General features: G+C 37.6%; 1 protein-coding gene across 6 annotated transcripts in view; it reads right to left on the reverse strand.

Annotated features, from left to right (window-relative positions):
• norpA (no receptor potential A) overlaps nt 1-23,441 on the reverse strand; it is a 136,163-nt gene that overhangs the window by 107,494 nt on the left and 5,228 nt on the right. The window contains exon 1 of one of the 6 annotated variants that reach the window (XM_073973767.1): nt 18,436-19,116. The exons of 4 other annotated variants lie outside the window; for them this stretch is intronic. The gene's annotated coding sequence lies outside the window, so the exon portion shown is untranslated. Of the gene's footprint in view, nt 1-18,435; nt 19,117-23,441 lie in introns of those variants that run through there. One more of the 6 variants, XM_073973765.1, reaches the window with a different exon arrangement.

Consider the following 23,441-nt stretch of genomic DNA (forward strand, 5'->3'; position numbering starts at 1 on the left):
TGGGGAACAAGTTGTTCTTTGGCATAAGGGAAGCCAAAGTCAAAATACTACGCCCACATGGCCCGATTCCCCATTCGACTCAAGCGAGGTACATCGTGGATACAGGGTGATCAACTGTATGGATGAGTACTCAAAGGAATTTCTAGAAAAAAGCATAGCTAAACTTAGCGATGCTTGGGACGACATTGGCCTGAAGCTGATCCCGGCCCAAGAAATCCCGATGAGACCTCGTGCCAGAGTTTGGTTGCCCAAGATAGAGTGCGACGGAACCAAGCTGCTGAAATGTCTGGCGAAAATGAACAAAGATGTTCCGATGGACGAGTGGTCCGTAATCGCCACTAAGCCACCTAACAATAACAGCATGAGCTTAGTTCTCTCAGTTACTGAGGCCGGGGTAGAGGCTCTCAAAAGATTGGGGAACAAGTTGTTCTTTGGCATAAGGGAAGCCAAAGTCAAAATACTACGCCCACATGGCCCGAATGGAGAAGACGATGAGGTTGACATCGACGATGCCGGTAAGCTGCTTGACAATATGCAGCTAGAGAGGCCATCCACATCTTCACCCAATAAAAATTATGTTTAAGGTCGTGCAGATCAACCTGAAGCACTCGAGAATCGCTTCAAATAACCTGCGGATCCTTCTGGTTGAGGAGGATCTAGACATAGGCATCATACAGGAGTCCTACGTTTACGAAAAAGAAGTAAAAGGCTTGGATAACAGAGGTTACAAGACCATATACATGAAGGATAATGGTAAGCCTAAAGATAAGCCACATCAAAGCAACTGCGGCCTGCAAGGCTACGTGCTTAAGGAATGTGGAGAGATAGAGCTTACGGACATGGCTGCGTGCTTCTCAAACTACCGAGAAAAATAGCAACTAATGCTGATTATTGCACACCTGCAAGAACTTTTGATCAGCCTTTAAAGTTAAATTTCCAAGCAAGAAAGAATTGAACAATAGAACTCCACTGACGGGTACGACATCAATGTATACACGGACGGCTCTAAGATGAATTGTGGAGTCGGCTCTGGTGTCTACTCGGAAGAAGCAAACATATCTACATCCACAAAGCTACCTGAAGATTGCAGTGTTTTTCAGGCGGAGATACTGGTTATAAAGGAAGCTTGTAATATACTTCTACAGCACCACTCAATAGGAATTTTGGTCGACATCAAAGCTGGCGAAGAAATGTAAAGAAGACCTTGCTAAGCTAGGACGTCTGACCAGAGTAGTTCTTACTTAGATCCCAGGTCATAAGGGTCTTGTTGGTAACGAACTAACTAGAGCGGGATCTGCCTCTAGCGAACTTCCAAGGACGTCAGTCTCAACACCAATGGTAGTAGTTAAAGGGGATATCTTCAAATACTATCTTTCACAAGCAGAGATCAGATGTGACAAGACTAAAACTTGTAAAATATCAAAACCGACATGGCCACACTACAACATCAAACGTACAAAGTTCCTGATTAGCCAAAATCGACGGAACCTGGCAAGACTAATTGTGGTGCTAACCGGTCACTGGGCCATTGGTAACCATGCAAAGCGCTTACATATTCCACACAATGACTACTGTCGCAGCTGCGGAAACGACGAAGAGGAAAAAACGGTTGAACACCTCTTCTGTTCCTGCCCTGCACAATTGCAAAGAAGATTGAAAATTATAGGACGACCGTTCCTACATGATCTTGCTGATACAACCGAACTAGGTCTGGGAGACCTTCTGAGGTTGCTCAATTCATCAGGCTGGATAAAATTTACTAACATACTATAACGGAATAACATACTACTTGAGGCTATGAAGGTTATAGCCACCACGTAAACCAACCAACCGATATACAAAGCAACTGCCAGTTGGCTTTAACATACCAAAGTCGGGAGTTTGTGTGTGTCTCTCTCTGTCAAGTCAAGTGGCAATTGTCTTTCATGTGGCTTGCTGATCGTAATCACTTATCTAGAAGTAAGAAAACATTTTCACAAAAGAAGTGTATAGATCCACGTTATGGTATAGCCCCCATATAGCGAAGATTTTATCGACGTTTTCGATCCAAGTTGGATGTGAATTGGCATTTAGGGCTACCAGTGGTCAAGAAATGTCTCCTTTAAAAATTGTGGACATAAGACATAGACATAGACCCCATATAACAGCACCGCCAATTTCATCTTAAAGAGCACATCTTATACTACTTTTGGAAATTTGTTGTTAAAAATACTAAAACCCTTATTAATAAAAGCGTTTTGCGGTGCCAACGATAGCTCGAAAACGAATGGGCCAATAATGGACCTAATAATTTTGTCTTTAACAGAAACCGAATTTTAAAAAATTAATATCACATCCGTCGAATTCCTTCCCAATGATTTTTGGTAAAATTAAAAAATTAATTAAAAATTAGTTTGGAAGTTATTTTTTTAGAGCCGCTAGATAAGTGATTTCGACCACTGTGCGTGCCAAACTCTCGAGACTACGACGCGTGGAAAAAATTAAAAGCATACAGTCTGAACGTAAATTCCCCGTAAGTTTTCTTGAGTTGGAAAGGCATAAGGACAGCACTTACGGGGAATTTATATTCACAAAAAAAGCTGCTCTACTTAAAGAAAAAGTTACTAAAAAACTAACATTTCCATTTTGTAAAATGCATAGCTTGAGTGTCTGTGTGTATAATTTCTCTTATTAAAAGTAATAAATCTTTATTTGTATATCCACCCATAGAACATATCCTCTTGCTTTTCTGTTTACTTTCTACATTGAAGTTCATTTAAAAGAGGATGGAATATTTATCACTTGTTTTTTTTTTTTTTTTTTTTTTTTGTTTTCGTGGCGTGTTTCCATCGACGTTCACAATTCAACAAGAAAAACTGAAGCGCGCCTTTCCCTTTTTATGGTGTAATTGTTTTTGTTGTTGGTTAATTGTGTTCTCCTCCTTGTTATTGTTATTTTGTCCAACAACAAGAACCGGTCACTAGGATAACAGCAAGAGATAATGTTTTATGGTGTTTGTTGCAGTCGATAATAAGAACAAAAAAAAAACAACACTAAAAGTTCCTAGAGTGAGGATTTATAATGCCACAGAAACATACAAACGTAGCGAAGTATGCACATACGTACATCAATAATATATGCCCTGGAATATATGTATCCCTGGCCAACAAGGGTTTTTGCAACCAAATGCTACAGTACCATAGTGGAATTTTCCTATACTGATCAATGTTGTCGTTTCAGATTTAGTTTTCATGAGAAAATGTTTCCACGACATCCGATAAGAAAACCCAAAAAGACCAAAAGGACCAAAGGCAATAAATAATTTGGTGTTAAAAATATTTTAACGTATACTACAAGTAGTGATCCTAAGATAAGGACCACAGGAACCAAACGCGCTAAAATTTGTAAAACAATCCATGGACAGGTTTTACACTTGATACCAACATCGTCTTGACAACTTGACAACAACAAACAACATGTCGTCTTCTTCTGCACGTTTGGCATTAGCTTGAGAAGAATGTGTGGACTTTTGGGAGAACAAAAATATTCTGATACCTGGACTTAAAATATGGGAGAGGGTAATTTACATATTCAAAATCAGAGCTCCGATTAATTCGCAAGTGATAAGTGGGGGGTAAGTTTTATTGGGTACAATTTTATTGGTGGGGGTGGAGCAAGTTCATTCGGAGGTGAGGGCAAATTGCCCCCTCAAGTTGCTCGAAGTCAAGAAGAGTTTCACTCTCGAGTGGAATTCGAGCGAGCATTCGGAGTTCTGTTCGAAAGTAAAATGTTCAACATTCACGGTACCTACGAGACTCGATACCTGCGCATTTGTGTTTATCAACAGCATGGTTTTTCGTCGTTTACTGCTGGACCCACTTTGACAGAATTTTTCTCATAACAGAAAGTTGGTGAAAGTTACGAGTTACTAAAAGGACCAAAACAACAAATCGAAAATTAAAATTGAAATTAATATTGTCACTTATTAAGCACACCGATCTCCGTTTTTTATGCTCTGAAGTCAGACGTTGAAAATTGACTTTTATATCTTTTTAGTTTAGGATATAAGGTCGAAGCATTCAATTAAAACTTGTTTTGTTCTCCTCTCTTAATAATAAAACCTCATCCTCGGATTTGCTTATCTACTCAAAGAGCACGGTGCTCTTAAAGCAACTTTAAATGGAATTGCTTACACCTGGGAAGTTTTTGCGGATTCTGAAACTACAATGTTCATAGATGAGAAAAATTAAAAAAAAAAAACAAGTAAAAAGTATCAGTCGGCTTTGCCGACAGAGATATACCCTCAGCCTGTGTATATTGAAACAATTTTTTCCCAAAAACATTTATTTACGGGGTTTTAAAAATTTTGGGCGTTTGAACCGACAAAAATGTTGAGTAGGATTACAGATCAAAAGTTTTGCGGAGGATATACTAAAAGGAATGGATCGACATTGACCATTATGGAAGTGGATCTCCAGCCACTACATATGGTACCTATGGGGTTTTTACACCCTTCGGGATGTTTGCTCAAGAAGTATGGACTTGCCCCTGAAAAAAACTTTTACCATCGTAATTGAGGCAGCTAATTCAAGTTGCTGCAACAAAAATCAAAGTGATTCGATATCAGGCCTTAAAGTGAACTTATCCGAAATTTTGTGTGGGAAGTACCGGATGAAGTACACAAATATAGTCCATATTTCAACCTGATCAATATCAGGAAGATATATTAGGATGTGTAAAGTATGGACCAATTCGGCCACTCCCTTCAAGAGTTACCGTAGGAACTCTTTTTCCGAACATTTTTGAACTTTTGTGGGGGAGGTACCTGAAGGAGTGGACCGATATGGCTTATCTTCGAACTTAAACTAAGTTTGGACAAAATATTACCAAGGCCAAGTGTTGGACCGAATCGTCAGATCCGTTCGAGAGTTATCTTGCGCTCCAACCACCTCACACGGTGTCATAGGGATTTTTTGCAACTTTCATGCTATTTTCTCAGGAAGTATGGACTTGCCGCTAATGAAACTTTTACCGTCGTATGGGGGGCAGTGAATACAAGTCGCTAAAACAAAAATCAAAGCGAATCAAGAGATGGCCCTAAACTGAACTTTTCCGAAATTTTGTGTGGGAGGTACCCGAAGGAGTGGACCATATTAAAACCTTATCTAAGTCAGGGACAAATTTAACGATGTGCAAAGTATGGACCAAATCGGTTACTCCCTTCAATAGTTATCGTGCGCACAAATTTTCCGAACATTTTCGAACTTTTGTGTGGGAGATACCGGAAGGAGTAGACCGATATAACCCATCTTAGAACTTAAACTAAGTTTGGACAAAATATTGCGAAAGCCAAATTTTGGACCAAATCGGTTCATCCGATCGAGATTTATCGTGCGCACCAGCCAGACAGACAGACAGACGGACATTGCTAAATCGACTACAAATTGTCTGAAACACATTTTGTCCAAACATTCTTGAGGTCTAAAAACATTATTTCGATGAGGCACATTTTGCCCGTATGAATGTGTATATACCCTCGTTAGCATAAATGCTGCGGGTATAAAAACAAAAAAAATCGCCGGAGCGCTTTTCAAATAAATCGCGATTCAAGTCGTCATTTTTTGTTTTTTTTAGGTTTTCACGATTTTGCTTGGAAACCGCAAGTCCTTTAGAAATGGGACAAAAGAAAATGTTGTAGCTATGAAAATTTTCTACATGATTGACCTCTGTTATAAGTTCGCAGGTTTTACCCTTATTGAGATAAAGAAGTTTAAATTGGGATAATGCATTTTGTACCATTTCGATAGGACTTGCGGAATCTCGATTTATTTAAAAAGCGCTCGGTCGATTTTTTTATTGATTTTTCTTATCTATGAACTTAATAGTTTCAGAATCCGCAAAAACTTCCCAGGTGTAAGCACCTTCCATTTAAAGTTGCTTCTAGAGCACCGTGAGAGTGTCACATCTCAAAAAATACGATTGAAATTTGACTTCCCAACCTAAAAAGATTATTACACCAAAAATAAAATAACTACTTGGACCATCACTTGGCAAAGAGCTAGCCAGATGCCCGTGCTAAATTTCTGTGCAAGATTATGCATAATTTGAAATGTTATACTTAGTGCTTTATAAAGTCAAAAAACTTTTTTGTTGATTTATGTCAAACTCCCAATAAATAAGCTGCAACTCGTTGAGTTTTAGAGATATCAACATGAAAATTTGACACAAGATAAAGTAGATCTCCGTTATTTTGATATCATCCATACCAGTGTCATTAATGTTTGTCTCTCTCCAGTTTTATTAAATATGTATGTAGACATGTATGTATGTATATCACCCATACTTTTTCGTCCTTTCACTTTCACTTCAATACTTTTTCGTTTCGTTTCGCTTTGTGCCATTCTCTTGTTATATTCATTTCGGAATTTCCACCTTCTTTACTTTCATTTTGAGTTTGCAATAATTCTTTAACACAGTGGATAGCATATCGGCGAAGGGAGAAGGAGCGCAAGAGTATGCAGGCCAACGAACAGTGTTTGCTGAATTATTAAAAACACTAAAATGAGGTTAATGTGTGCAACAGAAACAACCTTCCACCAAACCAGGCGGGGAACCAACCAACCATCCACACCAAAGCTGGCAAGCAGTCAGCAACATCATGGTAAATATTCAAAGTTGTGGCTCGGTCTTGATGAAAGTTGCAAAAAAGCAGCAATGATTGCTAGAGGTCGCCATTAGGTGAATAGGATTATTTGCCAAAGTGGGGACCTGCCTGAATGTTTGCTAGAAACATTCAGTCGCAAACAAAATAAAGCGGATGGGAAATATTATAAACTAAAAACAGCCCAACAGAAAAAAACACCATCTTCTGTCTGCATTTAGTTCATTAAACCGTTTTGACACAGCATGTCAAAGTTGATAAATATGGAACAGACCACAAACCATCGCCATCATCACCACCACCACGAACACAACAACAACAAACTTGTAAACTTTTATGAACATTATCACTAACCTGATTAAGGGCAGGCACCTTGTTAACATTAACCTTTTTTCTTTTTGTCATAATCAGCATCATTATTGTCAGAGTAACATAGATAATTACATACTTTTAGGCGCTTTATATTGCCGGCATAACAATGAGTGTTTTTTGGGTTGTTTGTATGTAGAAAAGAGAGGTCAAAATAATATTTTCTTTAAGTGTTCACAGAAATGTAATGGGTTATTGGGCATGTTTGCCGTTTCCAGCTCTAGATAATTGTTTTTGGTGCCTTCATAATCAAAGATTTGAGAATTGAGTTTGAAAAACTTCAAATTATGAGGTGTATGACTCACACTAATGCTAATACGCACGGGGGATTTGAAGGGCTGTATAAATCCGTTTCAGAAAGTATATTTATTGTGTTTTCCCCTTTCAGTTATTTTGATTTTCTTATACGAAATAATGGCAACCAAAGACTGAAGAAAATATTTTCTATTGGGAATAATACTTTCTACCTCCACCGTTTCCTCATATATCTTAATTTCGTGACGTTATCTCAGGTCCTGACTGAATATTAGCTTTCTTCTCCTGAGCTTAGATCGTATGTTTGCCACATCGAAACCAAACTCACAATTTGCATTTTAATTTTTAAAATTTTTTGCAGCTCTCGTGAGACGATCAAGAGCTATTGAACTTTTTCACCTTCTTAAAAAAATATTTAAATTGTATTTAACGAGGTTTACTTCCCTGCCGGTTTCTTTCAGTTGGTTGTACTTTTTATCAACCAAAAAAAGCTTACGAATTTGTTTGTTTTCTTAAAGAAATACCAAAAGAAAAACAAATACAAAACATAGCATCTATTAAAGAACCGCAATGCGTGTGTTTCGATTTGTCTTATTATTTTTTTAAGAAAGAAAGAAAAAAAACAAACACCCTCAAGGCATAAAGAAGGCGAAAATGGGAAATCTCTTTTTTGGTTTAGAGCTGCCGAGTAAAATTTGCATATTCATTATTTAATTTTCTATCTTTCTCAGTTTTGAAATATGTTATTGTTTTCCTTTTTCGTCCATTTTCATAATACAAGAAAGAGATTCAGATCCTTAGGTTAAATTTAAATTGTAATTTTCAAATGCCTTTTCAAGGAAACACATGTACACGCACATGTATCAATTGCTCAATCACATTCGTTTTCGTGACAACAACTTGCCGCAAATTTTCTCTCTATCCTTACGTTGCTGTATTCTTTAAAGGAATGAGTTTCTTGCCAACACCAACGCTCATATTTGTGAGCATCCCTGCTACGAATTTCCATTTTTCTACTCATAAATATGCATGGCTTTGATGAGAAGAAGAGCTCTCCTGACACAATGAGGGAATTGAATGTCGTTTTGACGAGTATGTGCATGTGTTTCGTTCATGATGATAACAAAGATATATTTTTGAGGGAGGATTTCTAAGAGAAATAAAGAGAATCCTACTTGATGGCCATTCAGTGAAAGTATGTTACTGAGAAAAACATTTTTTTTATTACTACTATGAAAAGCGAAATGAAAAACAAAACAGATATGTCACAACAAGTATTCTTCAATTTTTAAAGAAAACGTAGGGTTTTGTCAATGAAAGCTACAAGGATGCGACTTTCCATGTGCCGAGCTGTTCAAAACCGGAGGCGACACGCTGATAAGGTGTATTCATCAGCTAGTTAGCACCATCTGGCAGGAAGAACGAGTACCCGACGATTGGAACCTGAGTATCCTGTGCCCCGTCCACAAGAAGGGAGATAAGACTGTATGCTCTAACTATAGGGGCATAAGTCTACTCCCTATTGCCTACAAGATCGTGTCAGGGATATTGTGCGAACGACTAAAGCCAATGGTCAACGAGATTATTGGACCATACCAATGCGGCTTTAGACCTGGCAAGTCCACCATTGACCAGATATTTACCCTGCGGCAAATCCTGGAGAAGACCCAAGAGATGCAGATCGACACCTACCACCTTTTTGTCGATTATAAAGCAGCCTTCGACAGTCCGCTGCGCTCAAAGGTATTCCAAGCCATGTCTGAATTTGGTATTCCCGCAAAGCTCATCCGGCTTTGTAAAATAACTTTAACTGACACGAGGTCCTCAGTTAAAATAGGAAAGAACCTCTCCGAAGAGTTTGGTACCAAAAGAGGTTTCAGACAAGGAGACAGCCTTTCGTGTGACCTCTTCAACATCCTGCTAGAAAAGGTTATACGAGAGGCAAACGTCAAAAGAAGTGGCACAATCTACACCAACAGTCACATGTTACTTGCTTATGCTGATGATATAGACATCATGGGTCGATCAGTAAAAGAAGTAACTGATACCTTTATAAAGGTCGAAGGAGAATCTGCTAAAGTGGGTCTGGCGGTAAACGGTGAGAAGACCAAGTTGATGGTGTCGACGCGCAATGCGTCCATTGAGCTCGGACCGACTGTGGAAGTTGGTTCCTATAATATTGAGGTAGTAAAAGACTTCGTCTACCTCGGCACCTCCGTCAACACAACAAACGACATCAGTTGTGAAATAAAAAGAAGAATTGTATTGGCCAACAGATGCTACTTTGGATTAAGTAAGCAGTTTAAAAACAAAGCCACATCTCGTCAAACAAAAATAACGCTCTACAAAACACTGATACTACCCGTGCTGATGTATGGCTCCGAAGCCTGGGTACTTGCGCAAGCAGACATGGCAGTGCTTGGTGTGTTTGAGAGAAAAATTCTTCGAAAGATCTATGGACCAATCTGCGTTGACGGTGAATATCGACGTCGCATGAACCACGAGCTGTATCTGCTATACAACGACATGAATATTGTTAAACGTATCGAGATGCAGCGATTGCGTTGGCTAGGCCATATCATAAGAATGAGCGATGATGAACCCGCTAAAAAGGCGTATGAATACATGCCACATGGCGGTGCACGCAGAATTGGCAGGCCAAGGAATAGATGGCGCAAACAAGTGGATGATGAGATGACAAGGCGCGGTATTCCAGTGTGCAAAGCAACAAATAGAGAGGAATGGAGATCTCTTCTTAGTTCGGCCTATAGAACAAATGTTCTGTAATGGGCCAGCTAAGTAAGTAAGTAAGTAAGTAAGAAAAGGACAAAGATAAAGACAATCATGTCCACCGATGTAGGTTGTCATGTTAATAAACCACACTAAGTTCTACAAGATTTTAATTAGCAAATTGGAAGGGAGCGAAATTTCGGACCCATATCATAATAGAAGCCTAAATTAACGACCACATCATCGTATCGAGAAATAAAAGAAATTCTATCTGAAAACGCACTTAAGAAAGACCCTGTTCTTACACATTCAAAGCAAGTAAATTCAATCAGTAACAAACCGCTTCAGAATCCACACTTAAGTACCAAAAGGAGGCCTTCTATTCTATAGAAGTCTCCTACCGGAGGATTTCTATTCTATAGAACTATCCTACAGGAGAGCTTCTATTCTATAGAAGCCTCCTACAGGAGGATTTCTATTCTACGGATGCCTCCTATTCTATAGAAGTCTCCTACAGGAGGCCTTCTTTTCTATAGAAGCCTCCCACAGGAGGCCTTCTATTCTATAGAAGCCTTCTACAGGAGGCCTTCTATTCTATAGAAGCCTTCTGCAGGAGGCCTTCTACTCTATCATCTATTCTATAGAAGCCTCCCACAGAAGGCCTTCTATCCTATAAAAGTCTCCTACAGGAGTCCTTCTATTCTATAGAAGTCTCCTACAGGAGGCCATCTATTCTATAGAAGCCTCCCACAGAATGCCTTCTATTCTATAGAAGCCTCCCACAGGAGGCATTCTATTCTATAGAAGCCTCCTAAAGGAGGCCTTCTATTCTATAGAAGCCTCCTAGAGAAGGTCTTCTATTCTATAGAAGCCTCCTAGAGGAGGTCTTCTATTCTATAGAAGCCTCCTACAGGAGGCCTTCTATTCTATAGAAGTCTCCTACAGGAGGCCTTATATTCTATATAAGCCTTCTACAGGAGGCCTTCTATTCTATTGATGCCTCCTACAGAAGGCCTTCTATTCTATAGAAGCCTCCTACAGAAGGCCTTCTATTCTATGGATGCACAGAAGGCCTTCTATTCTATAGAAGCCTCTTACGGGAGGATTTCTATTCTACGGATGCCTCCTACAGAAGAACCTTCTATTCTATAGAAGCCTCCTACAGGAGGCCTTCTATTCTATAGAAACCTCTTAGAGGGTGCCTTATACACTATAGAAGCCTCCTACCGGAGGCTATCCTACAGGAGGCCTTCTATTCTATAGAAGTCTCCTACAGGAGGCCATCTATTCTATAGAAGCCTCCCACAGGAGGCCTTCTATTCTATAGAAGCCTCCTAAAGGAGGCCTTCTATTCTATAGAAGCCTCCTAAAGGAGGATTTCTATTCTACGGATGTCTCCTAGAGGAGGTCTTCTATTCAATAGAAGCCTCCTAGAGGAGGCCTTCTATTCCATAAAAGCCTTCTAGAGGAGGCCTTCTATTCTATAGAAGCCTCCTACAGGAGGCCTTCTATTCTATATAAGCCTTCTACAGGAGGCCTTCTACTCTATAGAAGCCTCCTACAGGAGGCCTTCTATTCTATAGAAGCCTCTTAGAGGGGGCCTTATACTCTATAGAAGCCTCCTACCGGAGGATTTCTATTCTACGGATGCCTCCTATTCTATAGAAGTCTCCTACAGGAGGCCTTCTATTCTATAGTAGCCTCCTATAGAAGCCTTCTACAGGAGGCTTTCTACTCTATAGAAGCCTCCTACAGGAGGATTTCTATTCTACGGATGCCTCCTAGAGGAGGTCTTCTATTCAATAGAAGCCTCCTAGAGGAGGTATTCTATAAAATAGAAGCATCATAAAGGAGGTCTTCTATTCTATAGAAGCCTCCTAGAGGAGGCCTTCAATTCTATAGAAGCCTACTAGAGGAGGCCTTCTTTTCTATAGAAGCCTCCTAGAGGAGGTCTTCTATTCTACAGAAGGCTTCTACAGGAGGCCTTCTATTCTATAGAAGGCTCCTACAGACGACTTTTTATTCTATAGGAGCCTCCTACAGGAGGTCTTCTATTCTATAGAAGTCTCCTAGAGGAGGTTTTGTATTCTATAGAAGCCTCCTAGAGGAGGTCTTCAATTCTATAGTAGCCTAAAGAGGAGGCCTTCTATTCTATAGAAGCCTCCTAGAGGAGGCCTTCTATTCTATAGAAGCCTCCTAGAGGATGCCTTCTATTCTACAGAAGCCTCCTACAGGAGCCCTTCTATTCTATAGAAGCCTCCTAGAGGATGCCTTCTATTCTACAGAAGCCTCCTACAGGAGCCCTTCTATTTTATAGAAGCCTCCTAGAGGAGGCCTTCAATTCTATAGAAGCCTACTAGAGGAGGCCTTCTTTTCTATAGAAGCCTCCTAGAGGAGGTCTTCTATTCTACAGAAGGCTTCTACAGGAGGCCTTCTATTCTATAGAAGGCTCCTACAGACGACTTTTTATTCTATAGGAGCCTCCTACAGGAGGTCTTCTATTCTATAGAAGTCTCCTAGAGGAGGTTTTGTATTCTATAGAAGCCTCCTAGAGGAGGTCTTCAATTCTATAGAAGCCTCCTACAGGAGGTCTTCTATTCTATAGAAGCCTCCTACAGGAGGCCTTCTATTCTATAGAAGCCTCTTAGAGGGGGCCTTATACTCTATAGAAGCCTCCTACCGGAGGATTTCTATTCTACGGATGCCTCCTATTCTATAGAAGTCTCCTACAGGAGGCCTTCTATTCTATAGTAGCCTCCTATAGAAGCCTTCTACAGGAGGCTTTCTACTCTATAGAAGCCTCCTACAGGAGGATTTCTATTCTACGGATGCCTCCTAGAGGAGGTATTCTATTCAATAGAAGCATCATAAAGGAGGCCTTCTATTCTATAGAAGCCTCCTAGAGGAGGCCTTCAATTCTATAGAAGCCTACTAGAGGAGGCCTTCTTTTCTATAGAAGCCTCCTAGAGGAGGTCTTCTATTCTACAGAAGTCTTCTACAGGAGGCCTTCTATTCTATAGAAGGCTCCTACAGACGACTTTTTATTCTATAGGAGCCTCCCACAGGAGGCCTTCTATTCCATAGAAGTTTTCTAGAGGAGGTCTTCGATTCTATAGAAGTCTTCTACGAAGTTTGTTGTTCTACATAGTATTCCTCCTGAGGTCTTCCTTTAGTTGGAGAGTGTAAAAAATATAATACAAATGTCACTTTTATTTACAGTTTTTCATTCATACAATGTAAAATATTAAAATATAATACACATATCTGTCAAGGTTCCTAAAGTATTAATTTTAACATTTTAATCTTGCCTCTAAGCCAAAACAAAACCAATAATTTCCAAGGCTACTGAAATCGATTAATTTTCTATTTATTTGTGTACATTCACTTTCCTGTCATAATTATCATAATTATCATACTACTTATTCGATGATATGACAGCCTCCCTGCCTGTCTTTCGGGCGGAACATCCTCCCATCAATTTATACACCTCCGTACCGGCATTCAATTCAATTAAAATAATTAATTTTATTTTTGTTTCTTCATTCAGTTATTTACTGGATGGTTGAATGGCCGACTGGCAGAATGAATGACTGACTGACTAGCTGACATACTCTCACACACTGGATGTACTTGAAGGTATCAACAAGATCAACAAGACCATAAAACAATAATTTTGTAGCGTGAATTCAAATATTGATATCCTTTTTTTGGCTGGCAGAGACTCACGAGTAGAACATTGTAAGCACGAGCAGCAGCACAATAATAAAAAACAGCAACAACAACACGTTTCAATCAACATTTTGCTGACATCTTTCATCACCTGAAATAATTTCCACATCATTGACCTTTCAAGTTATATTCTTGCGTGAGATATTATATTTTCGATATTAATGAATAATATTAGTAATGCGAACATTAATGTCACACAAATTTTGATCAGGTTCCAACACCTTTTCAGCCATGTTGGGAGATGAAACGTGCCGCAACTATTAAATTGTTTACACATGTCATGTTGTTCCAATCAAAAATTAATTTGAAAATGCCAAATAATAATTACTGTTGCATGGTATGCGAATGGAGAAACTAAAACTTACTTGTTTTTAAAACGGCATTATTGTGAAGTGGCATCTTCCCCATTCTGGATTTTTTTTTTACCGATTTGTTAAAATGTCATAACACGTAATTTTTGTTGAGTACAATTTACATCGCTTTTCTGTCTGATGCTCCCGACTTTCACCACGTGTACTATATTAAAAAAAATAACCGCATATTTATTTTTATAAATAGCAGCTATGCCAATAAACAAACATAAAAATAAAAATAATTGTGTTACTAACCCACGACCTGTAACCAGCTGTAGTTGTTTATCTTTTTTAGCCTAGTTGCCTGACTTATCTTTGGTTTCCCTTCTAAATGACTCTTCGCATTGGGGTATGGACATTAGGGCTATAACCAAAAAAATACCACCACATAGCCGTGTAGAGCATGGAAAACTATTATGAAATACGGTGTCAAGTTTTCTCTATCGCGAAAAAAGTTTCCGCACCAAATGCATTGTAGTTCAGTAATGCATTTTTTAATTTTAGCTGTTATGACAACATATTTGCTTTTAATTAAAATTTTTAATTTTTTGTAATCAAATTTAAAATCATTATCAAAGCGTTCTGGACCAATTTGATCTCAAATCGCGCCATTTCGGAGCATATTAAGAATTTTTGACACTATTGCAATTTTTGGTTTTTCTTTATAAACTCGTGAATTTTATGTTTATATTTTTTGTACCTATCGGACAAGAGAATTTGGGGTCATTTGCAACGAATTCGCGAAAGTTACAGGATGTTTTTGTTGACCTTGCCTGTGAGAATTTTATTTGTTTTCTACAAAAATACAACACCACTACCATGTGGGGAATTTTGTCCTAATAACGAAAACGCGTTTCTAAGATCGATTCGATGAAAAAAGTTTCAGCACCGACCGCAATTACTGAAACCCTTTTGGTATTTTTTCTACTTATTATTTTAAATTTGCTTTGTTTGAATAAATATTTATAGACAAAAATACATTTCTCACAGGCAGAGTCATTAAAAACGGTCTGTAACTTTCGCGAATTTGTTGCAAATGACACCATATTCTCTTGTCCGATAGGTACAAAAAATATTAACATAAAATTCACGAGTTTATAAAGAAAAACCAAAAATTGCAATAGTGTCAAAAATTCCTAATATGCTCCGAAATGGCGCGATTTGAGATCAAATTGGTCCAGAACGCTTCGATAATGATTTTAAATTAGATTACAAAAAAATAAAAATTTTAATGAAAAGCAAACATGTTGTTATAACAGAAAAAAATTCAAAAATGCATTACTGAACTTCAATGCATTTGGTGCGGAAACTTTTTTCGCGATAGAGACAAAATTACACCTTATTTCATAATAGTTTTTCATGCTCTACACGGCTATGTGGTGGTATTTTCGATATCTGCAAAAAAGTGCAAAAAGTTATATCCCTAATGGACATAAGCGGAAAGGGTTGGAGTGCTTAATATCGCACCTTATTATTATTATCTGTTGTTGTTGTTTTTTGTAACTGCATATTAAACTATTATTTATTACGATGAGCCATTAGAGGAGCATGTTTCATATTTCATTCTTTGCTTTCGAGCTCAGCCAACTATAACATAATAACAGCTAATAAAACAACTTAATTCTATAACAATAACAATAGCAACAGCACGAACAACAACAACAGCAGCAGCAGCAGATGTAACAAGAGCAAAAAGAAAATGTAAAGACATACAAGACTACTTTTTCCATACAATGGAGACAACCTGAATAATAAGCGTTAAATGACAATGGATAGATGGATAATTCTCCAGTTTCCTAGTTTAGTGTTCATTAATGGTATTATACGAGGGTCAATTGTAGAAGTTTGGAAAGATATCTGCTTCTGAAAAGGTGATCGTCTATCATAGGACCTGTTTTTACAGAGTTTTTACCCAAGATTACATATTATCTTAATTATAAAGTGATTCGATAAAAAAATCTCCCGCAAAAAATAATTTGAAAAATTGTATTTATCAGCACTTCCCTGCAAACATTTTTTCAAATTTTTAATCGCTTAAAGATAATCTGATGGGCTATATACATAGGTCCACGTTTTGGTATAGCCCCCATATAACGATACCACCACATTTAGGGTATTTTGAGGATTTTATCTACGTTTTTTGACCAATATAGCTGAAATTTGTCATTTGTTCTTAATGGACTAGAAACTTCTCCACTAAAACTTGTCAAGATTGGTCCACGTTTTGGTATAGCCCCCATATAACGCTACCTCCAGATTTAAGATATTTTGAGGATTTTTGCTACATTTTCATCCCAAATTGGCCCCAAATTGGCACTTGGAGTTTCAAGAGATCAAAAAGCGTCTGCACCAAAAATGGAGAAGATAGGTCCACGTTTTGGTATAGGTTCCATATAGCGGTACTTCCCGATTTAAGGTATTTTGAGGCTTTTAGCTCCATTTTTTTGACCGAATTAGCTGAAATTTGACATTTGAGGTTCCCAATGACCAAAAAGCTTCTCTACTAAAAATTTCCAAGATAGATCCACGTTTTGGTATAGCCCCCATATAACGGTACCTTCCTATTTAAAGTATTTTGAGGCTTTTAGCTACATTTTCTGACCGAATTAGCTGAAATTTGAGGTTCTCAATGACCAAAAAGCTTCTCCACTAAACATTGCCAAGAGAGGTCCACGTTTTGGTATAGCCCTCATATAACGGAACCTCCCTATTTGAAGTATTTTGAGGCTTTTAGCTACATTTTCTGATCGAATTAGCTAAAATTTGAGTTTCTCAATGACCAAAAAGCTTCTCTATTAAACATTGCCAAGATAAGTCCACGTTTTGGTATAGCCCCTATATAACGGTGCCGCCCGATTTCAAGTATTTTGACCTTTTTACATGCATTTGCGGACCGTACCAGCTATAATTTGTCATTTAGGGATCCCAGTGATCAAGAAACTTCTCCAACAAAAAATATGGACCGATCGATCAGAGTATTTCATGGTGGAGTGTATAAAAAGTTCGGCCCGGCCGAACTTACCACTTTCTTACTTGTTTTTATTTTGTCTGTCAGAGGTGGAATACGTCACACTCTCTGACAGACCATCTCTGAAAGAGATGCATGCAGCGTATCGTGAAGTCCCAATCCACCTGCATGGCATATGTCGGGTATCGTGCAGTCAATGATTCCAATTGTACGTTAAGACCAGTGTCGCCCAAGAATTTCCATCAATGGTTTAGTATCTTTGTATGTATGGGTGAAGAAAACAACAACCACATGATGTTTATTGTTTGTTTTCATCAATGATGAAAAAGATGAGCACTCGCCTTTCGTACGATTCACCATACAAATGCTCTCTTCTTGTTCATCGTTGTTTTTCATTCACGTACACTGTAAGTAAGAGAGAGGAGCAAATGCAAAAACAACTCAGTGGGCAAAAACAACTGTCTTTGCAAAGAAGCGCGACCCTGGTTTAGACTTACGAAATCCACTGAATTTTAAATATCAATTAGAACAGTATGAGTCACTCCTTTGCTTTGGACCATTATATCGGGAAGCATGGACCTTCCCATGAAAACCATTTATCGCTGCAAGCAGGACCATAAGGGGGAACTTGTGTAAACAGCTCTTAAACTATACTTAAGCAAATTGATTTTTTCAAGTCACTGCAAACAACACAACACATGGTCATATGTCAAACTGTCCTGAGTACGCTTAGGCTAAAAACTGTCAAACTTTCCAAAAAATGTCAAATGGCACCTGGCAGCACTGCTTGTTGCCTAGGCCAGAAACTTTTCTAGTTCCCTATGCATTTGATATTTCGAAGCAGGTTGAATCTTTGGACTGGATTCAGATCGATCTGAAATATTTACCACGGCTTGGTCTTGCAGTGCTGATCACGCCAATGTATTCATAATTGGCAGGAAGTTCATACTTCCCAAGATATAGGCTCGGAAAACTCAAAAAAATCCCTTGTTTTGACATACATATGTATGTACGTTTATTTTAAATCAAAAATGTTTCATACATAGCCGGCCTTCGACTGGGGGTTTAAAACTTTCTCCTATGGACAGGAACAAAACTCTCGGCTACATGAACAGAATTTTCCTTTAAATCTAATTTTTTTATCGATCTGAATCCAATCCGAATATTCAAATTATGCCGTACTTTTTTTTTAAAAAAAATCGTGAAAAATGCTTTTTTTTTAACTCTACAACTGATGGTAACCCCTTAATACACCTTCAAATTTTCTCTGGTTAGTTATGTGGAATAAGAAGAACGCATGACTGTTTTATTTCACTTGTGGTCCCACTGTAACGTCATTTACAAATCAATGTTTGATCTACTGTCACTTGCAATTAAATTATAGTTCTTACCTAAACAATTTTCTTGTTGTTTTTATTTTTGTTTATCAATGCGGATATTTAGATATTATTGTGGCATTTTAATAATTTTGCCATTGCAAAGATGTTTACATTTACATACATATACTCGTATAAATACTACATACACACAAATATACACAGGTTATTTTTTTGCTCATTAATATTTTTGGATTGGCGAATAACAAATTACAAATATTCAACACTTAATTTAAGATTTTTTCCAACAATTTGCAAAAAATTCAATAATTTTCGTTCAGCTTAATTTCTTTGCTCTTTTTGCACTTTTCTCTACTCAACAAAAATATTTTCTCAAAATCATCACTTTTTATTGAAGATTTTTTTTTTTATTTTAAAGTAATTTTTACTTAAAACCTTCCACTAGAATTTTTTGCAAGTGGAATGAAACCCCCACGTTGCTGTCATGCTTTACTTTCTTCTACAATCTTATGTTTCGTTTTAACAAATTTGTTTTACGGTAACTTTGTTTTTTTTTTTTTTTTGTTCTTGATTTTTACGCATATTTGTGTTTTTGTTGTTTGCCGATAATAAGTTGTTATGTTGTTGCTGCGTGGGAGAGCAAAGGGTCTCTATGCGGGGCCTACAGAGGGTAGTTAGTAGTTGATTGCAATTCTGTGGCCGATCAATTCAATTGAACGTTCAATTTATTACTGAGAAAATATAAAATTAGTTGGATGAGAGCGAAGCAGCGAGAATAAAATTAAACAAAACTATAGGCAGCGAGAGAGAGAGAGCAACAAATGTAAGGAGGTAAAACAAATTGAAATATAATTCGTTCTGAGAATCATAGGTGGGAGAATGAGAACAATTAACAACACTATTGTACAAAATTGTTATCTTTTTTGCTGTTGTTATTATAATTTGTTGTGATTTGTGCATTGTAAATATGCATTATCGTGCGTTTTGTTGTTAATATTTATTTTTTTCGTTATATTTGGAATAAAGCAAAAATAAATGAATATCCCAATATCTCGTATTTGCATTACCTGTTAAAATTGGATTTGTTTATAGTGGGGATAGATACCACTCACAATAATCGAGGAAGCCTCATGAGTTGTGAAAAATGATGGAAGGAAAATGTTCACAAGAAAATTAAATTTTTGAGCAAATTAATTTTTTCAACGCCTCGCATGGTCGTGTGTCAAACCGTACTGAGTCCGTTAAGGCTAAAACATGTCGATCTTTTAAATGGAAATGTCAAATGGCGCCCAGCGGCATGTGGTATTGCCTTGGCCAGAGACTTATCTACTAGCCAAAACGTGAACCTACATATATATGTATATCATTCTCAATACCTATTCAACGGACCTCAACTGAGAAAATACCATGTTGATAATATGGACAAAACAGTGGTTCTTAGTGGTCCCACAACTTTGATGTACTGTATAATTTTGTCCGCCACGTCTACTTCATCCAAAATTTACAACTTTGGTAAAACAAGTTGGAACGGGGAAAAACAAGTAAGGACGGCCAGGCCGAGCTTGTTATACCCTCCACCACGAGTTGTATTGAAGTAAAATGGAGCAATTAGTTTCCTTTCGTTTATGGAGAAGACTTAATACCAAATTTCAGCAAGTTCGGTAAAAGAATGTGGCTAACCATCAATCAATCTATACCTACAAAAGTTTTAAGACTCAAAGAAGACAAAATACCAAATTTCCGATATTTCGGAAATTCAAAATACCGCCTCTATGGGGGAATATAGAAACCCGCAGACCTATAATAATAGCTTTGTTCCTTTACTTTTTTAATGGTAAAAGAGAAAAGTGTCAATTGCTCTCTCATAAACATTTTTACCAGAAAAGTAGAGGAACGGAAAAATGGTAGATCTGGTAGCAATGTCAAAAAGAAACATAAAAAATCAATTTTCTTCTTTTATTTCACAGTTTTTAATTTTGTTTTGTCAGCGTTCGACTTTTTCTTCTGTTTTTCGTTTATTTTTTCTTCATTGTGAAATAATCGTCAAACAAATGTGGAAAAATCAGTTCTACCATTTTTTACCTGCAGAAATTTGTCTGGTAGCCTGTGGTAGAAGAGAAAGGCATATGTGCTCTCTCTCTCTCTCCTCTCTCACTCTATTAAAAATTGCTGCCAGTTTTACCACTTTTTGGGGTTAAGGAACGCTTTGCAGGTTAAAAATTGTAACAAATGGTAAAAATGGTAACCTCAGGTAAGTAAAGGAACACAGCTAATAATTATCTTCAGAAATATTTTATAACCCAATGGAAGACTAAATAACAAATTTTAGTCTTTGGGTGGAATATTAACGTCACAACCTTCAGAATTACAAAAATCGGGAGGGGCCGTTCTATGGGGGCTATATCGAAACGTGGATCTATACCGACGAATTTCAGTCAGAAAGGTTTTTACCTCCAACAAAGACTAAATACCAAATTTCAGCCATTTCGGTGGGTTGCTGTGTTCAAAACACCGAAAATCGTACCGTTCTATGGGGGCTATATGAAGGCGCGGACCTATACTGGCAAATTTATGGGAGAAAGTTTTATACCCCCAATGAAGACTAAGAATAAAATTTTAGGCTTTTAGGTGTGATAATGAGGCTAAAATCTTCAAAATACCGAAAATCGGGAGGTACCGTTTTATGGGGGCTATATGAAGACGTGGACCTATACCGACAAATTTCATATGGAACGTTTAATACCCCAAATGAAGACCAAATACCAAATTTCAGCCATTTCGGTGGATTATTGTGGCCACAACCTTCAAAATACCGAAAATCGGGTGGTACCGTTATATGGGGGCTATATGAAGGCGTGGACCTATACCGACAAAATTCTGGGGGAAAGTTTTATACATCAAACGATAGCTAAATACCAGCTAGTTCGGTGTGATAATGAAGCTAAAACCTTCAAAAAAACCGAAAATCGGGTGGTACCGTTTTATGGGGGGTATATGAAGGCGTGGACCTATACTGGAAAATTTATGGGAGAAATTTTTATACCCCCAATGAAGACTAAGTATCAAATTTCAGGCTTTTAGGTGTGATAATGAGGCTAAAATCTTCAAAATACCGCAAATCGGGAGGTACCGTTCTATGGGGGCTATATGAAGGCGTGGACCTATACCGACAATATTCTGGGGGAAAGTTGTGTACCCCCAACAATGACTAAGTACCAAATTTAAGCCATTTCGGTGTGATAATGAAGCTAAAACCTTCAAAATACCGAAAATCGGATGGTACCATTCTATGGGGGCTATATCAAAACGTGGACCAATATAGCCCATGGGCTATACCAAACATTCTAGGAGTAATAGAAACTTCTACAACAAATTACAAAGCTCTATCTTAAAAATTGCGAGCTGTATCTTGATTTCAACAGACGGACGGAGAGACGGACATGGTTATATCGACTTAGAATTTTACCCTGATCAAAAATATATATACTTTATAGGGTCTCCGATGAATATTTCGATGTGTTACGAACGAAATGACAAATTTAATTATACCCATATTATGGTGGAGGGTATAAAGAATGAATCTGACCAATGAAATGTTATTTAATAATATTTTGATTAAACTTAGATCCCGTTCGAACATTGGCCATATCAGTCAACTACGTGAACTACCTACCCCAAAAAAATTCGCTTAAAAGGTGCGCACAATAACTCACTAAGGGACTAAACGATTTGGTCCATACTTTGAACTTCCCCATATTTCTACCAGAAAATATACCAGGTTCGCATATGATCTATAGCGGTTCCCGACTTCGAGTACCCCTCCCACACAAATTCGGAAAAGTGCAGTTTTAGACCCCCTCTCGAATAGTGTTTTTTTTTTTGGAACATGATGGCACGTGTTTTTTCACGGGCTAGTTCATATTTCCCGAGAAAAGGATCCGGCAAGACAACTTTCGAACCGGATACTGAGTTGGTACATCTTTGTATATCGTCATATTTCTGCAATACCCCACAAATGTTCAAAAATAGTTGCTAAAAGGGAACGCGCAATATTTCATGAACGGATAACATTTTTTCCAAACGTTGTTTAAGTTCAAATGTCACAAAAGGTCGACATTTTTGTTTAAGTGGCAATTTTAGGTCTGGTCTCGGTGGTCCTGTTTACAGCGATATTATATTTTTCGTGGACAAGTCCAATCTTCCTGTCATAAGCTTGAAATAACAGATGGGCGCGATGTCTATCGAAAGAATATCTCGTCACATTTTTCTCTAGTCAACCTACATTTCCTTCGGTTTTGTTGTTTACTTTTTATAATTTCCAAATATCCCGTTCTGCGATGATTTAAAACAAAAACAAATCATATTTTTCAAAATGTAATCTCAAGATTTACTAAACAGATTTCTCTTATTCTTTGAAGGCGAGCGGTGTGTGTATGTGCATATATTTCTCTGTGGCACTTTTCATTCATATCCGTGTTTTGTTATTGGATTTTGAAGCTAAGATTCTTCCTGTGTTTATTTAAGAATCCATTAAGCAAATTTGCTCTTAGCAAAGGTATTCCTACTGAAATTTAAACGTAGAAGGAAATGTGTATCAAATTTAATATGCATAGAAAAGACAGGCATCTATCTATCCACCCAAGGGATAATATTGCCAGAATCTCTTTTGTGTTTTAATTTTCTATTTGAAGAATATCACTGAGTAAACACTTGCAAATGAGCCGCCTCACGTGTGCAAGCATTTGTGGTTTTTGTTTAAGTTAACTTTCCAAAAAACGCCTACAGCAATGTGATGGAAATCATTTATGTGATACTTTGTGGGAAGTACTAAAATCCTTTTTTTGTTAACATTTTCAGGCAAATATTGTCTTACACATATAAAATAAAACCTTTGTTAATTAAATTTAAATTAGACTTACGTTAAGAGGATAAGAATTGGTTTACAATTTCTTGGTAAAACGGAACTTGTTTAGCAAAATTTTTACAATATCTTTTGAAAGGTCAACAGGTGTAACAATGTTACATTGTTTGGAAAAAAATAATGTTCTACATACGCCCAC

The sequence above is a fragment of the Musca autumnalis genome, unplaced genomic scaffold, assembly GCF_047663935.1.
Source record: "Musca autumnalis isolate F117 unplaced genomic scaffold, ASM4766393v1 scaffold_3, whole genome shotgun sequence".
NCBI lineage: Eukaryota > Metazoa > Arthropoda > Insecta > Diptera > Muscidae > Musca > Musca autumnalis.